We start from the raw sequence: 17308 nt of genomic DNA, 5'->3' as shown, positions 1-17308 counted from the left end.
AGCCTCTGCTCTGGGCTTGCCCAGTTTCAGGGCCTGACGCTGCTTTGCACAACAATGAATCTCGGAACAGGCCATCAATGAAATGACGGCAGAACCTGAGGAACGAAAAGCCTCCGGGTTCGTCTGTGGGCCTTGACGCCGAACGGGAGCCATAATTTGACTCACTTTGTGGCTGCGGCCGGTAAAATGTCAGGACAAAGTCGTCCCAGTGATTGTGACACTGGGTTTGAGGCGGCTTTGGTCTTATTAAAATGTAACTAGCATGGAACACTTGTGTTTTTAAAGGTGGCTTCCCCAAGCAATCCCAAGTTGTTCTTCCCAGAGCTGGGTGATGGTGGGCAGCAGGGGATCTCCTCAGTCTGTGGGGGAATCTCTCTGGGCCCCACTGTTAGTTCTCCAGACTTTCTCCCCCTAACCACACACACCCCTCCCCTCTCCATTATCAATGCTTTACAGCGACCCCTCCCTCCCCTTATGGGATACAGACTCTCGGTGACAGACACTGACTGGGGCTCCCCTCTGCATAGCCCCAATGGGGAAGGAAAGGGACTGATGGGGGAGGAAGAAGACGGGCAGAAGGAGTCAAATGCGGCTAAACCAGAATAGAGGAGATTTTCTTCCTGTTAAAATGGACTGGAGTCTCATTGCTGGAAAGCCACATCTTGAGTGAGGTTTGCCCTAGTTTCTATTACCCCATGGAGCTTCCCCAGCTTGCTTGTCCTAATTCACATGGAAAGTGCCATGAGAGGAAGGTCTGAAATGTGGACGTTGGTGCAAAGCTGTGCTGCCCAGTGCAGTCGTCTGGGAGCTGACCTTGTTCGTGAAGACAGAGGCAAAAAAAGCATTGAGTATGTTAGCTTTTTCCACATCCTCTGTCACTAGGTTGCCTCTCTCATTTAGTAATGGGCCCACAGTTTCCTTGGCTTTCTTCTTATTGCCAAAATACCTGAAGAAACCCTTCTTGTTACTCTTAACTTCGCTCGCTAGCTGCAACTCCAGGTGTGATTTGGCCTTCCTGATTTCACTTCTGCATGCCTGAGCAATATTTATATACTCATCCGTGGTCATTAGTCCAATCTTCCACTTCTTGTAAGCCTCTTTTTTGTGTTTAAGATCAGCAAGGATTTCTCTGTTAAGCCAAGCTGGTCGCCTACCATATTTACTATTCTTTCTACACATCGGGATCGTTTGTCTCTGTAACCTCAATAAGGATTCTTTAAAATACAGCCAGCTCTCCTGGACTCCTTTCCCCCTCATGTTATTCTCCCAGGGGATCTTTCCCATCAGTTCCCTGAGGGAGTCAAAGTCTGCTTTTCTGAAGTTCAGAGTCTGTATTCTGCTGCTTTCCTTTCCTCCTTGTGTCAGGATCCTGAACTCGACCATCTCATGGTCACTGCCTCCCAGGTTCCCATCCACTTTTGCTTCCCCTACTAATTCTTCCCGGTTTGTGAGCAGCAGGTCAAGAAGAGCTCTGCCCCTAGTCGGTTCCTCCAGCACTTGCACCAGGAAATTGTCCTCTACAGTTTCCAAAAACTTCCTGGATTGTCTGTGCACCGCTGTATTGCTCTCCCAGCAGATATCAGGATGATTGAAGTCGCCCATGAGAACCAGGGCATGCCATCTTGTAGCTTCTGCGAGTTGCCGGAAGAAAGCCTCATCCACCTCATCCCCCTGGTCTGGTGATCTATAGGAGACTCCCACCACTGCATCACTCTTGTTGCTCAGGCTTCTAAACTTAATCCAGAGACTCTCAGATTTTTCTACAGTTTCATTCTTGAGCTCTGAGCAGTCATACTGCTCCCTTACATACAGTGCAACTCGCCCACCTTTTCTGGCCTCCCTGTCCTTCCTGAACAGTTTATATCCATCCATGACAGCACTCCAGTCATGCGAGTTATCCCACCAAGTCTCCGTTATTCCAATCACATCATAATTCCCTGACTTGGCCAGGATCTCCAGTTCTCCCTGCTTGTGTCCCAGGCTTTGTGCATTTTTATATAGGCACTTGAGATAACCCGCTGATCGCCCCTTGTTCTCAGTATGAGGCAGGAGCCCTCCCCTCTCACACGCTCCAGCTCGTGCTTCCTCCCGGTATCCCGCTTCCCCACTTACCTCAGGGCTTTGGTCTCCTTTCCCTGGTGAACCTAGTTTAAAGCCCTCCTCATTAGGTTAGCCAGCCTGCTCACGAAGATGCTCTTCCCTCTCTTCGTTAAGTGGAGCCCGTCTCTGCCTAGCATTCCTCCTACTTGGAACACCATCCCATGGTCAAAGAATCCAAAGCCGCCTCTCCGACACCACCTGTGTAGCCATTCCTTGACTTCCACGATTTGACGGTCTCTACCCCGGCCTTTTCCTTCCATGGGGAGGATGGACGAGAACACCACTTGCACCTCAAACTCCTTTATCCTTCTTCCCAGAGCCACGTAGTCTGCAGTGATCCGCTCAAGGTAATTCTTGGCAGTATCATTGGTGCCCACGTGGAAAAGCAGGAAGGGGTAGCGATCCGAGGGCTTGATGAGTCTCGGCAGTCTCTCCATCACATCGCGAATCTTAGCCCCCGGCAAGCAGCAGACTTCTCTGTTTTCCCGGTCAGGGTGGCAGATAGATGACTCAGTCCTCCTGAGGAGAGAGTCCCCGACCACCACCACCCACCTCCTTCTCTTGGGAGTGGTGGTCGTGGAACCCCCAACCCTAGGACAGTGCATCTCATGCCTTTCAACTGGTGGAGTCTCCTTCTGCTCCCTTCCCCCAGACGTATCATCTGGGTCACTCCCCGCAATGGTACCTGTGGAGAGAACATGAAAATGGTTACTTACCTGTGTCCGCTTTGCTGGTCCATGGACTTTCCCCCTTCTTCTTCTGGAGGTCACATGTTGGCAGATTTCTTCACAGTCCTCCTGTCCCTGCTGCGCAGCCTGCTCTGAATCTTCAGAACCTTGTGCCCATAGAAGCATATCCTGACGTCTGTCCAGGAAATCTTCAGTTTCTCTTATGCAACGCAGGGTCGATAGCTGTTGCTCCAGACCTTGAACCTTCTCTTCCAATATGGAGACCAGCTTGCACTTTGTACAGACAAAGTCGCTTCTGTCCTCTGGAAGAAAGACAAACATGGCACATCCAGTGCAGGTCACAACAGTTGAACACTCCCCATCCATATTACCTTCCTACTATGAGCTTCCTCCGGAGATGCAGTAATGCCTCAGAGAAGTCGTTAGGGTTTAAGCCTCAGTGGGCTCACTCCAGGTGAACTCCCAGGCAAACTCCTGCTGTTTGCTGCTCAGCTGGTTCCCCGCTGCTCAGCTGGTTCTATAAGCACCGAGCCTAAAGCTCTTCCAAGCCTTCTTAGCGCAGCGGGCAGTGCATCAGTCTCATAATCTGAAGGTCCTGAGTTCAAGCCTCAGAAAAGGCAACTCTTCTTGCTCCCTGCGTTAGATTTTCTAGCGTAAATCAGAGAAAAAAAGACTAGAGCAGAGTGGTTTCTAGACACCCTCCCATCCATCTAACACACACACAGAGACTTTTCTAACGGTGCGTCTACAGTATGAAATTAGTTCAAAATTATTCGATTCAAAATTTCGGGAGCTATTTTAGACATTCAGGCTTCGGTGTCCCCACTAAAACACGTGTATTCGGCAGAGTGCGTCCACAGTACCGAGGCTAGCATCGAACGTCGGAGCGGGTGCACCGTGGGTCGCTATCCCACAGTTCCCGCAGTTCCCGCCGCCCACTGGAATTCTGGGTAACGCTCCCAGTGCACGATGGGGCAAAAACATTCTTGCGGGTGTTTCTGGTGCGTGTCATCAGGAAGCTCTGGCAGACAATCGTTTCACGCCTTTTTGGCATGCAGACGCCGTACTGCTTTCAGCAGACGGTGCACCGCTTGCTCTCCTGCAACTATGAATCCGCCTCTCATTTCCTCTCCCCTTCTCTACTATCTGCTCTTTCTCTTCCTCATCGAACTATTCTGCCTCCAACTCTGCTCTCCCGCTGGTGCCACGCTTCCGAGCTTCTCCGGGTTGTCTGTCCTGCGCTCCCGCCTCCGTGAAAGCCACAGAAGACAACCATTTCCCGCCTTTGTTCGGCTACCACGAACCAAACAGCACCTCTTCCCCTGCCACTCTGCTCTCCTACATTTCACGCCCGTTTTCCAGGATTACCCGTGCAGGCACCATGGAGCCCGCTCAGATCTCCGCTGCAGTTTTGAGCATTGTAAATACCTCGCGCATTATCCAGCAGTATGTGCAGTCCCTGCAAAACGGGGCGAGGAAACGACGACCGTGCGATTACTATACTGATGAGGACATGGACAAAGATGGCACGGCGTGTGGCAATTTGGAGATCATGGTGGCGCTGGGCCAGGTTCATGCGGTGGTACGCCGATTCTGGGCCCAGGAAACAAGCATAGACTGCTGGGGCCTCATCGCGTTGCAGGTGTGGGATGATTCCCAGTGGCTGAGAAACTTTTGTATGCGTTAGGGCCACTTTCATGGAGCTTTGCGACTTGCTGTCTCCTGCCCTGAAGTGCAAAGACACCAAAATGAGAGCTGCCCTCACAGTTGAGAAGTGAGTGGCCATAGCCCTGCGGAAGCTTGCAACGCCCGACATCTAGCGGTCAGTCGGGAATAAGTTTAGAGTGGGCAAATCTTCTGTGGGGCCTGCTGTGATCCAAATAGCCAACACAATCATTGATCAGCTGCTATCAAGGGTTGTGACTTTGGGAAATGTGCAGACCAGTGTGGATGGCTTTAATGCGCTGGGGTTCCCTGACTGCGGCGGGGCGATAGACATAACGCATATCCCTCTCTTGGCCCTGGAACAGCGGGGCGGCCACTGCATAAACCGCAAGGGGTACTCTTCCATGGTGCTGCAAGCCCTGGTGGATCACAAGGGACGTGGCGAAAGGGATGCACAAACAATCCAGTTGGGCCATTGCCCACAAGCTCACCCCAAGCAGCTTGGACTCCTGATGACTGTGATGCTGAGGTTCCTTAGACCCCTGTTCATATTTCAGACCCGAGCCGGTGCAGCATCCCTGCCCAACCACTCACCATCTGCCCCAGGAGAACCAGCTGGTGGGCTGCATCCACAGGCAGGTAGTTTATGCCGCTCCCCTCAGAGCAGCAGCCACAGCTGTGCAGCTAATCCCCACATCTGGTTGCCGGGGATCCAGCTGGATTGTTTGGGCATCCCTTTCAAGACTTGCCCTCAACAACCTGGCAGCCCCCAGCTTTCTCATTGCTCTGTGGTTGTTTGCTCTGTGAAAGGGGCCTCTAGGAATTGGTATTTCCAGAGACATTAAAGAATCATAAAGGAGAAGGAAAAGTTAATGCCTTAGAAAAGTCTGTGTGTCTGTGTTAGATGGATGGGTGGGTGTCTAGAAACCACTCTGCTCTCTTCTTTTTTTCTCTGATTTCCAGTGGTAATCAAGGTCGGCCATTACCAGCAGTTGACAAGAACATGTGAGAGCAGTGGGGGCGGGAAATAAACATGGGGAAATAGTGTTTTACTTTTTGTAATGACCCATCCACTCCCAGTCTGTATTCAAGCCTAAGTTAACTGTATCCAGTTTGCAAATTAATTCCAATGATCACTACAAAAGGTTCCCCCCACCCCACCCGGCTCTCCTCCTGGTAATAGCTCACCTTACCTGATCACTCTCGTTACAGTGTGTAGGGTAACCCCTATTGTTTCATGTTCTCTGTGTATAGGAGTCTCCCCACTGTATTTTCCACTGCATGTATCTGATGAAGTGAGCTGTAGCTCACGAAAGCTTATGCTCCAATAAATTTGTTCGTCTCTAAGGTGCCACAAGTCCTCCTGTTCTTACTCATGGTGTTGTATCCCCATAGTGTGGCCGTTTGGTGTCAGTCCTTCTAAATAAACAATGAGTTTTTTTCATAGAAACCATATTTTCCTCATACAGACACAGGAGTAGATTAATCTACAAAGGGAAGGTGATTCCAAGGCAGTTCCGGAGGGAGAAGGGAACGTTTTCAGCATCACTAAATTGTGTTGTACCTCACACACACACAGAGTGACAATAAACTCAATTAACTGAGCTACCAACACACTGCACAGGAATGAAATAAACAACTTTATGTTCAAGGAGTTCGGTGCATTTAAATAATATTAAAAAATATGTTTTGGGCAACGCATGGAAAAGTCATTGTATTGTACAACCCATTTGATATAGTTAATACACCACATAATATTTAATGAAGTTAAGAACGACGTGCTTATAAATTAACATGTTGTGCCATTTACACACGCACGAGACCTAGAAAAAACTGAATTATTTGAGCTTCCAACATTTCCACTTTCTCACAGCATGTTAGACCCCCTGCTTTAAATGAAATATGTCTAAAGGCCAGATGTATGAAAGAATTGTCTCGTTCTGTATTTCTTAGCTTTTATCTCAAAAGGTAACAGCCTCATAATCTTCCCCCAAACACCCTGGGACCTCCCCAAATTATTAAAATGCCCCTGTTCTCAGCAAGGCCACGACAGTGACCCACAGCTAGAGTGTCTAGGCCAAGCTGTTCTGAAGGAGGCAAGTCAAAGATTTTCTCTCTGCTTCCCTTGGCAAGGTCTTAGTGGGAAAACATTGTACACGGTTCCTGGGAGAGTCCTTGGGAGCGTGGATACCTTCACTGGGCCAGCAGCGAGTCTGGCTCCTCCAGCGTCACACCGGAAAGGCTGGCGGTGGCCATTTCCCAGCCTCATCACATATTTCAGTGACGCACCCAGAGCAAAACTCCACCACTTCCCAGACAAGCCTAGCACACACCATCCACCCAGCTATTAGCCTTCAACAGATCACGACTTTTACAATGATAGCTCACCAGGCCGACTCTGCACAAATCATACCTTAATTCTATGAGAGTGGTGACTATGGGGCTTCCAGGGTGCTGCTTTGAGCACAGCCTGCCACCCCTGGGCTGACATTGCAATGGAGACGTCCCCGTAGAGTCTCTCTCTCCCGGGATAAAGATGGCAGCAGGGCTGGCCTGGGTCACCTGATGTGGGCTTCTGGAGCTCAAGCTGTGGGGCTGAAAAGTGGGGTGCAGATACTAGTGTTCCTGCTGAAGCCTGGGTTTGGAAACCCTCACCCCTCATGGGACCTCAGAGATTGAGCTCAAGCCCATCTGTCTCCACTGTCATTTTATAGCCCTGCAGCTGCAGCCCCAAAAGCCTGAGTCAGCTGCCCCGGGCTCTGAGACAGGTGCCCTGGGTGTTTTAATCGCTGTGGAGACATAACGTTGGGATATGTCTACAGTGCAATGAATCACCCATGGCTGGCTGGTGTCACATTAATCAGGGTCATGTGGCTTGGGCTGAAAAGTTGCAGTGTACAAATACAAAGAAACAAGAGCAAAAACCGGTTGCCTTTATAGCGAGATAGCTATAGATACATGGCAAATAGCAACAAGAAACAGCGTAGAGCTGGATCTAAAAAAATGAAAGATTAATCTTTGCTCTACGAATAATAACGACTGATAAATGGTAATATAAAAAAGGACCTGGAATTCCTTCATAATTTGACGGTTCTTGGAAGTTCCAGGCATATTGGCTAGAATTTTCGAGACACAGATTGTCAGAAAAACGTAACACGCTGAGTGCTCCACCTGAAACAACAGCAAATACTGTTGCCAAGATAGATAGATACATTGCAAAGAGCAACAAGAATCAATGTGGAGCTGAATCTGCAAAACGGAAAGATTAATCTTGCAATACAAATAATAATGTATTAATTATTATTATTAATTATTATTATGTCATAAAGGACCATGAATTCCTTCATACTTTTATCATCCTCAGGATGTTGCTGTGAATTCAGAGACATGATCGTTTTCTGGAGCAGCCGTTGCAGTTTCAAAAGGAAATGCAGGCAGAAAACAAAGCAGGGAGGGTTGTGATGGGGGTGCATGAAAGGAGAGGAGGCTTGTTCCTCTTGAGTTTTCTTTCCGTTGCTCTCGTGATCCTGATGGAGGAAGTGGAAGCTTAATTTGAGTTTCTCCCCACTCCCCTCCTTCTGTCGGCGGAGTGTGTCTTCACCAGGAGTGCTTCCACCGAATGAAGAGGGGCAGTGTGGGGGGGCTGAGAAACGGGGCTCTTCACTCCGCGCAGCTGCCCTCTGGGAGCCCAGCTCCCCCTGGGCTCTTGACTCCCCACCTCCTCCCTGGAGTGGGAGCCGGCCACCTGGGCTTCTTGCCTGCCTGCTCCCAGCCAGGAGTGGGGGCGGGGGCCAAGGGCTCAGGCTTCTCGGCTCCCTGCGCTGGGAGCCGGGAGCTTTCGTGCAGCAGCCCCGCGAGGAGCCAGGCAGGTGCAGCCCCGCTGGGATCAGGGAGCGGAGGGCAGCCATGAAGGGAGCCAGCCGGAAGCCATGACATTGGCAAGACAGCCAGCAGCCCCTGTGAGTAAGGCAGTGTCTACACAGATACTGGGTTGTCCTAACGACCCCAACACAATCCCCGTGCCTCTTGAGGAGCTGGAGTTACTATGTGGGTGTAGCAGGGCACTTACATAGATGGGACAAGGCTGTAATGTGCACCATGAGGTAATTAGGACAACCTAAAATGCTGTCGGCGGGCCTAACTGTGTAGTGTAGCCCAGGTTTTAATCTCCTGCTGATGGGTTATATGCTGGGTGTCTTGTTTCCTTTGCTTAGGAGTGCTTGTTCTCACACCTATCTCCTTGCTTTCCATTCCAGTTCAGGGAAGGAGAGAATAACCAAGTCTTCAGGTATGAAAAGGCAAAACATTTCTACATGACCCTTCGCAGTCAGTGAAACCTGTGGTGGGAAACGTGCCCTTGATTTTACTGCATTTTGGTTTCTTGTCTTGTTGGTTGCTCCCGAGGAGCTGGCAGGGAAATGTCCATGGAGAAGTGGAGTGGATGTGAGGTTTCTTGCTTACGAGATTTGCCTGCGTTTTGGCCTCATTGTGAGAAGGGCATATTGGTACAATTCGTTTCTGTCACAGATTGTAGTGTAGTGTGGTGGTTATCATGTTTGCTTCACACGTAAAATATCCCTGGTTTAAAACTAGGCAGAAACAGTGCCTTTTCCCCTGACTGATCAGTTTTGGTCTTCCTCCATTCCAAGCCCTTTGCTGAAATACACCCGTATTTCCCACACTTTTTGTTCCTTTTTCTTTCCTTTGACGATATTTTAGGGTTGTAATTTAATGGCCACACAATTTTGCTCATGAATTAAAGTTTAACACAACATTTGACAGCCTTTTCCTATGCCCTCTTTTCTGTCACTTACGGGAGTTTACTTATGGGAATATTCACTGATTTATTGCACCGAGCATTTCAAAGGAAAGGTCAGAATCATTTACCTTGGATTCACTTTCCTTACTTCTTTCTAATTCTTTCTTTCACATAGATGGGGAAATCTGTGTTGGAGCAATTTAGCTTACCACTCTCTCTTTCTAGACGGAAGCTGACACAATTTAAAACTTCCCAATTTGCAAATATCTATGTGAAAATATTTCCTAAACCAATGCAGAGATCCTGGGCAGGGCTAGGGGTGAGGCAGATTAATAATTGGCTGTTCTTTATTTTGGTGCTTGCTAATTGGCCATTTGGAATTTTAATACGTGATGGCATTACAGGCGAAAGATAATCTCAACATGTGGAGAAGAAACGGTTATACGGGCTAATAAATAATTTCTTGGTGTCACACCAAAAGCGATGCATTCCAGTGTGAAAGAAGAACTAATTCATGGCTTATGAGCATTTGCTACATAGTTGTAGCCATGCAGGTCCCAGAAAAGCTTGTCTTTGTCCCCAACAGAAGCTGGCCCAGTCAAAGATATTATCTCACCCACCTGCGCGTTTGCTCGCCACACTACCTGAGACAAGCGGAAAGAGACTCAAAGCAGAGAAAATGGAACAAAGAAGTTGAATTCCTAGCTGAAAAATGGGCCCCTTTGTCAGCTGGAGGCAATCTCAGACGATTCTGGGACCTCTTGTGGCTATTGCTGGTTTTGAAAAAAGCCAGGTGTTATTTAGGCAATATCGCTTCTACTATATCCACTGAAGCAGATTTATGCTTCACGATTGCTGTGTATCCAAAGAGATTCATTCAATTCAGCACACAAGTGAATAGAGATAGGCAGCTGGAGTCAGCCAGTTCGCCCCCATCTCAAAGTCTTTGGTTTTTAAAAAGGCCCCTTTTGGTGTTTATACAGGACAGGGCAGAAAATGGCCAGATAATAAGCTATTGGGGTGAAAGTTCTGAGGTTTTTTTTAATTTGCAGTGAAGACTGAATGGAGAATTGTGTCGAGAAGTTTCTTTCCCTGACTGAGGATGGAACCAAGGCAGCATCAACGAGACTCCTAACCAGTAGACCAAGGGTACTCAACAGGTGTACCATGGGCCAACTCTAGACCGCCAGAAATTTTTAATGGACCCTGAAATCTTTTTAAAAATCATAATAATAAGTAAATAAAATTATTTTCTCTGGAGTCTGGACCTTGATCATATCTTGACTGAGATTTTGGACCTTGACAAAAAATAGTTGACTACCCCTGCAGTAGACCATAAGGGGGGGTAATGTAGGGTTTTTTGGTTCAGCTCCTCTATGCTTTCTAAGGCTACTTGCTCTCCAGTTAAAGAAATCCCTTCCAACCCTGATATTCCATGATTCTATGAAATGGTCCATTCCCCATTTCAGAGGGGACAGGAACAGAGAGTGAAGGAACCCCTGTGCTCATAACCTGAGCTCAAGGAAAAGCATTGAAACAAGCTCAAATTACGATTTAGTTTCCTCCATCAGAATCCCAAGAGGAACACAAAAGAGGAACAATCCTCCTCTGCTTTCATTTACCCCACCGCATCCCTCTCCGCTTCTTCTTCCGCCTACCTAGTGGCTTGATTTCCTTTCAGAGTGGTAGCCGTGTTAGTCTGAATCAGCAAAAACAATGAGGAGGACTTGTGGCACTTTGGAGACTAACAAATTTATTTGGGCATAATCTTTCCTGGGCTAAAACCCACTTCATCACATGCATGGAGTGGAAAATACAGCAGGAAGAGATATATACAGAGTCCATGAAAAGATGGGGGTTGCCTTAAAATCATAGAAGATCAGGGTTGGAAGGGACCTCAGGATGTCATCTAGTCCAACCCCCTGCTCAAAGCAGGACCAACCCCAACTAAATCATCCCAGCCAGGGCTTTGTCAAGTCCCCTGCCCTCTGACATGTCCTTTCACAGAATCACAGAGTTGGAAGGGACCTCAGGAGGTCATCTAGTCCAATCCACTGCTCAAGGCAGGACCAATCCCCAATTTTTGCCCCAGATCCCTAAATGGCCCCCTCAAGGATTGAACTCACAGAGAACTGTTTGAAATGGGCCACCCTGTTTACCACTACAAAAAGTGATTTTTCCTCCTACTGCTAATAGCCCATGACATGCTAACAAAGAAACAGCCGTGATTTAAAATCTCCACTCAGAAATGGTGAACAACAGCAGAACCCAAAGTAACTGAAGGAAGGGCGGATGATCACAGTTAGGACACAGAATTCAGAAGATGGCAAAGCTCAGAGCCCCGTTACATGGAGTCAGAATGCAATCAGCTCACAATGAGGGGGAGCAAACTCCCTCCCTTGCTCTCTATGCCAAAGTTCCTGTCAGCTCAATGTCCAGGTCGGCTGCTGAGAGGGTTGCAATGGGGTCAGTGAAGGCAGAGGAGGATTGTTCCTCCTGGGTTTTCTTTGTGTTGCTCTGTGATCCTAGTGGAGGAAGCTGACGCATCATTTGAGTTTGTTTCAGTGGCTTGGGTTGGGCTCAGGTTGTGACCCTGAGCACAGGGGTTCCTGCCCGCTCTGCTCTTAGCCGCTCAGGGAATGGACAAAGGAGCAGCTTCAGAAATTGGAGAGAAAATAGCCTAAGGAAGTGTAGCACAGCTGAGAAGAACAACAGCCCCATCTTCTCCCTGGTGGTCTAGTGGTTAGGATTTGGCGCTCTCACCACCACGGCCTGGGTTCAATTCCCAGTCAGGGAAAAGTGACTTTACAGCAAAACACCTTAATTTATTCTTCTCTTGCAATTTGAACAAATTGACGGTTTTTCCCTGACTCCCCCATCTTCTACGTGATCTTGGCAAGGGCTTTGGAGACCATATCAAAATCAAAGCTTCCCATTGACTAGGAGCAGAATATGGGCATGTTTCCACTGTGCACTTCGTTGTCCACAAATAGACAGGTGCAAATTCTTGTTCCCCCTTGCTAGCTAGCCTAACCAATGTTGTAACAACAGTAATAGACACTCAGGTTGACCCAAGATGTCAGTTTTCTTGCTGAAACAAAACCAAAAAATCATTTGGGGTCAACCAAATTCTTTCAGCAAATAAAATATTCACTCAAAAAACTTTCATCCCACTCTATATACCAATCTTTGGAAGTAACCATCTCAGCAAAACTGACCATTAGCCTCTTCCATTCCTGAGGGCTAGCTGCTGTCATGTTCTAAGCATAGACGATGGGCCTTTCACCTGTTGGCCACTGGTTTCTACCTTGCTCAGGTAGCTACTGATGAAAGGCAATGTGGTTTAGTGGCAGACCTACTTCTATCCCTCTGTCCAACTAGGCGTGTTTGTTTCACACTGCTTGTAAAAGTACAATCAATGCATTTTGTTGATACCTAAATCTGGGATCAAGATGAAACACTGTGATTGTAAGTCAATGAGAAAAATCTCTGCTGAGTTCGACAGAAGGAAGGTTTTCTCATCAGGTTCTAGCACACGATAAAAGTTCTGAAGGTTCTTAGAGTTTCCAGACACATGGGCCAGAATTTTCAGAAGGTCTCACCCCCACCCCTAGAGCCAGATTTTCAGAAGAACTCAGCTCCCATTTGGGCAATAAACATTTTGGCCAGATTTCAGAAAGGCTCAACACACTGAGGGCTGAGCTATTTTGGAAACAAAAGGTGGTAGAAGTTGTGGGTGCTGGTTGCTTGGCCGTCTGGCCCACCAGGCAGGAGTTTGAGGTTCAACATTACTTTCTCAGAATGGTAGCAATCATCTTTTATTCCCTTAAAAAGGGAGCAGGGAGATGACATATAAAAATCGCTTGTGCTTTAGAAAGTCTCTAGAAGTTGAAAGAGATATGCCATCTCCACCTCCCTGGAAAGTTCACAACAAGTTAAAGAAAACTGTGATTGATAAGTGGCTTGACTAACAGTGACAGGCTGGCCGAGTGGTCTAACGTGTCAAACTCAAGGCTGTGTCTTTCCGTCATTTGTGTTCTGGGCTCCATATGCAGGTGGGCGTTCAAATCCCCTTCCTGACACAATCATTGCCTTCTACATGAGAAATAGCCTCATTTCAACCTCTCCTGTAACATTACAACACCAACTGCTTCGCATTTCTATGCTAGAACTTGGAGGGAATTCAAAAGTGGTGCATTCAGGGCACCTAGTTGAGGTCACGGGTGGTCTAGTTATAAGCTAAGGTTGTTCAGTCCTGTCTGGGAGGGTAAGCTCTGGAGAACACGGATCATCTGAAGATTACTGAGGGGAAGCAGGAACATCTGATCCAGCCAGTGGAGGACAGCCATCTAGAATCCTAAGGAGATATTTTGGCATCTAGGGAGTGAGAAGTAAATCTCAGAACGGAGAGCTGAGGTGGTGCTGATGACTATTTCCTGCGGCTAAGGCTAAATGGGAGCATGTACATCTAGGAACAAGGAATGTCAGCCACGTATACAGCAACAGTGGGATCTCAGCTAGGAGTCGAAAGGTCTTTTTACCTCTGTATTTGTTGTGCCCACTTCATCCAGTTCTGAGGTCCCCAGTTCAAGAAGGAGGATGAAACATTTGAGAGGAGAAAGAAGAGCCATGAGAAGGATGAAAGGCTTAAAACCCCCGCCTTGCTGTGATAGTCACAAAGAGCTCAGAAAAGGTTTAGGGGATGACGCTCTCACTCCCTAAGTACCTACATGGGGAACAATACTTACAAACAGGCTCTTCAATCTAACAGACAAATGTATAATGTGAGCCAATGGCTGGAAGTGAAGCTAGACATATTCAGATTGGAAATAAGGCATGCTTTCTGAGAGGGAAGGGAATTAACCATTGAAAATCTTACCCAGAGTCCTGGTGGAGTCTCCATTCCTGGAAATTTTCAAATCAAAATTGGATCTATTTTTTTTTAAACGGATCTGTTCTAGTTGAAAAGGAATTCTTCGGGGGCAGGTATCGGGCCCGTGCTAGACAAGAGGTCAGACTGGGTGTTTACGAAGACCCCTTGTGGTTTTAAAATATGGGAAACAAACCCTTAAATGACAAACGCTTTATTCTGTGAATCAAAAGGAAGTGCTTCCCCTGGCTCTTTTTCTCATTTTGTAAACAAGGGCTTGGAATTTCAACTCTCAGTGAAGCTTTGCCTTTAAACTGAATTAGGTGAATTTTCCAGCTCTTGATCCTCTGAGTCTAAGGAAGAATCCCTGAAAAGCAGGTGAGGTTTTAGTTCAGAATTTCATAGGTTAATTTGATGCCATCCAAGAGTGAACACTTCGGTAGGGAACAAGTGAGAATTTGTTGACTGAGAAAAATTCCTGGTGAAAATTGGCAAAGCTGTGGATATTTTTAAACATTCCAGTGAATTTACACATGAAGATACAAACAGAGAGAGAAAGAGAAAATCACACACTGCACAGCCCCTTGTAGGCATTAACAAAAATCAGACCCACACACAAACCCACACAGCACACAGAGAATCAGAGAATCATAGAATAACAGAGTTGGAAGGGACCTCTGGAGGCCATCTAGTCCAACCCCCTGCCCAGAGCAGGACCAATCCCAACTAAATCATCCCAGCCAGCCCAATGCCCCTACTTATACAGCCCAAAATGCCATTGGCCTTTTTGGCAACAAGGGCACACTCTTGACTCATATCCAGCTTCTCGTCCACTGTCATCCCTAGGTCCTTCTCTGCAGAACAGCTGCCTAGCCATTCGGTCCCTAATCTGTAGCGGTGCATTGGATTCTTCTGTCCTAAGTGCAGGACTCTGCACTTGTCCTTGTTGAACCTCATCAGATTTCTTTTGGCCCAATCCTCCAATTTGTCTAGGTCCCTCTGTATCTACCACTCCTCCCAGTTTAGTGTCATCTGCAAACTTGCTGAAGGTGCAATCCACACCATCCTCCAGATCATTAATGAAGATATTGAACAAAACCGGCCCCAGGACCGACCCTTGGGGCAGTCCACTAGATACCGGCTGCCAACTAGACATGGAGCCATTGATCAGTAGACATATGCACATAAGGGAAAGCCACACAAAACATACAGAAAAAGCACACAAGACAAAAGCACAAAAACCACATACCAAAAGAATACGAAGCAAAAAACAATTTGCCTGCAAAAATGAGACACACGCACACAAAACTATGCAAGGCATCCACAGAAATCACACAGGACCCACATGCTCATCAACCTGACAGACAAAAACCACATGAACATATCGAAAGCCAGGCAGGGTTTGAGTCTCACAGCCAAGAGGTAGTGCAGGAAGGTGGTTTAGGGAGCAAAGGTTGAGGGGGAAGTCAGGGGCTCAAGAATCACAGGATGGGCAGTGCTCTGGGCTCTGCTTGATGCCTCCTGACACAGGGTGCAGGTGGAGAATGGAGCCTTGTAGATCTGTGGAATCTGTCCTGCACTCTGCAGAGGAAGAGAACCTGGGTGTCTTCTGAGCCGGAATTGTATTTTCCGACGGGCAAGATGAATGGCAGAAGCCATTGCTTAAAGAAAGCTGATGCTTGAACTCACAACCTCAGCATCTGAGTGGACCAGATCATACGTCTGAGGGAAGGCAGCAGAAGGAGACTGCGCCAATTGGAAGGCATGAGATGCACTGTGCTAGGGTTGGGGGTTCCACGACCACCGCTCCCAAGAGAAGGAGGCGGGTGGTGGTGGTCGGGACTCTCTCCTCAGGGAGACTGAGTCATCTATCTGCCATCCCAACCGGGAAAACCGAGAAGTCTGCTGCTTGCCAGGAGCTAAGATTCGTGATGTGATGGAGAGACTGCCGAGACTCATCAAGCCCTCAGATCGCTACTCCTTCCTGCTTCTCCACATGGGCACCAATGATACTGCCAAGAATGACCTTGAGCGGATCACTGCGGACTACATGGCTCTGGGAAGAAGGATAAAGGAGTTTGAGGTGCAATTGGTCTTCTCGTCCATCCTCCCCGTGGAAGGAAAAGGCCAGGGTAGAGACCGTCGAATTGTGGAAGTCAAAGAATGGCTACGCAGGTGGTGTCGGAGAGGCGGCTTTGGATTCTTTGACCATGGGATAGTGTTCCAAGAAGGAGTGCTAGGAAGAGACGGGCTCCACCTTACGAAGAGAGGGAAGAGCATCTTTGCAAGCAGGCTGGCTAACCTAGTGAGGAGGGCTTTAAACTAGGTTCACCAGGGGAAGTAGACCACAGCCCTGAGGTAAGTGGGATACCAGGAGGAAGCACGAGCAGGAGTGCAGGAGAGAGGAGGGCTCCTGCCTCATACTGAGAAAGAGGGGCGATCAGCAGGTTACCTCAAGTGCCTATACATAAATGCACAAAGCCTGGGAAACAAGCAGGGAGAACTGGAAGTCCTGGCAAAGTCAAGGAATTATTATGTGATTGGAATAACAGAGACTTGGTGGGATAACTCACATGACTGGAGTACTGTCACGGATGGATATAAACTGTTCAGGAAGGACAGGGAGGCCAGAAAAAGTGGGGGAGTTGCATTGTATGTAAGGGAGCAGTATGACTGCTCAGAGCTCAAGTATGAAACTGCAGAAAAACCTGAGAGTCTCTGGATTAAGTTTAGAAGCGTGAGCAACAAGGGTGATGTCGTGGTGAGAGTCTCCTATAGACCACCGGACCAGGGGGATGAGGTGGATGAGGCTTTCTTCTGGCAACTCGCAGAAGCTACTAGACCGCACGCCCTGGTTCTCATGGGGGACTTCAATCACCCTCATATCTGTGGGAGAGCAATACAGCGGTGCACAGACAATCCAGGAAGTTTTTGGAGACTGTAGGGGACAATTTCCTGGTGCAACTGCTGGAGGAACTGACTAGGGGCAGAGCTCTTCTTGACCTGCTGCTCACAAACCGGGAAGAATTAGTAGGGGAAGCAAAAGTGGATGGGAACCTGGGAGGCAGTGACCATGAGATGGTCGAGTTCAGGATCCTGACACAAGGAGGAAAGGAAAGCAGCAGAATACGGACCCTGGACTTCAGAAAAGCAGACTTTGACTCCTTCTGGGAACTGATGGGCAGGATCCCCTAGGAGAATAACATGAGGGGGAAAGGAGTCCAG

General features: G+C 48.0%; 1 non-coding gene across 1 annotated transcript; it reads left to right on the top strand.

Annotated features, from left to right (window-relative positions):
* Positions 1–11938: 11938 nt before the first annotated feature.
* TRNAE-CUC (transfer RNA glutamic acid (anticodon CUC)) lies at positions 11939–12010 on the top strand. The gene has a single exon. It is a non-coding gene; the product is annotated as a tRNA-Glu (tRNA).
* Positions 12011–17308: the final 5298 nt, after the last annotated feature.

This window comes from Lepidochelys kempii, unplaced genomic scaffold (assembly GCF_965140265.1).
Source record: "Lepidochelys kempii isolate rLepKem1 unplaced genomic scaffold, rLepKem1.hap2 scaffold_37, whole genome shotgun sequence".
Classification (NCBI taxonomy): domain Eukaryota; kingdom Metazoa; phylum Chordata; order Testudines; family Cheloniidae; genus Lepidochelys; species Lepidochelys kempii.
The sequence above is the reverse complement of the archived record's forward strand: the minus strand, read 5'-3'. Positions and strand labels throughout refer to the sequence as shown.